This window comes from Echinops telfairi, unplaced genomic scaffold, assembly GCF_000313985.2.
Source record: "Echinops telfairi isolate 266 unplaced genomic scaffold, ASM31398v2 ScPeMD7_443;HRSCAF=831, whole genome shotgun sequence".
Classification (NCBI taxonomy): Eukaryota; Metazoa; Chordata; class Mammalia; order Afrosoricida; family Tenrecidae; genus Echinops; species Echinops telfairi.
This window is the reverse complement of record NW_022104341.1, coordinates 81437685-81438550: the sequence shown is the minus strand read 5'-3', so window position 1 is coordinate 81438550 and position 866 is coordinate 81437685.

The window sequence follows — 866 nt, the reverse complement described above, 5'->3', positions numbered from 1 at the left end:
GCCAGGCTGGCACAATTAACTAACTCAGTGCCCAACAGAAGATCTCACTCCAGGACTAGAGGTTAAAGATAGTTGGTGAGAAAAAGAAGCCTAGTATGTTAGACTGAGGTGACCCCCTGGGGCAATGACATGTGTAGAAGTAGCAGAAATGATGAGATGTGCTAAATTTATGGTAGCTATAAACCTGTTGGCCTAGACTGAGTACCAGAGATGAGAAAAGGAACCAGCTGGTCTGAAGAGCAGGGAGGGGAGGGGACTTCCCAACCTATGGTTGGTACCTATTGCCTGGCTTAGATGATCAGGGATGAACTGACCCTGATTAGGGATGAGCTGGGCTGGTCCTGGCCAAGGGGGAAGAGAAAGCAATGTTGGACACTGTGAGCTGGTGTAGATTATTGACATTTGATCGCTTTCTCTGGACTGGACTTTGCTTCTGGGTACCAAACTCACCACACTCACTGCCATTGAGCTGATTCAGACTTGTAGTGCCCTTCCAGGACGAGGTAGGATTTCCCTGTGGGTTTCCGCGAGTGCAGCTCTTTATGGGAGTAGAAAGCCTCGTCTTTCGCCCGCCAAGTGGCTGGTGATTTCAACTGCTGACCTGGTAGTCAGCAGCCCAAGGCGTAACCATTATGCCACCAGAACTCCTGCTATGGGCACAGGTGCTTCAAGTTCAAGCTAGAACAAAAGATTCTTCAGACCAAGGTAGCTTGCTGTTGCTGTTGTTGTCAGCGCCATTGCGTTGGCTTCTACTCACAGAGCCCCTATGTGTAAGAGAACACAGCACTGCCCGGCCTGCACCAGCCTCACAGCTGTTGCTTTGAACCAACTGTTACAGCCACAAACAAATGAGGGGAAATCAGGGG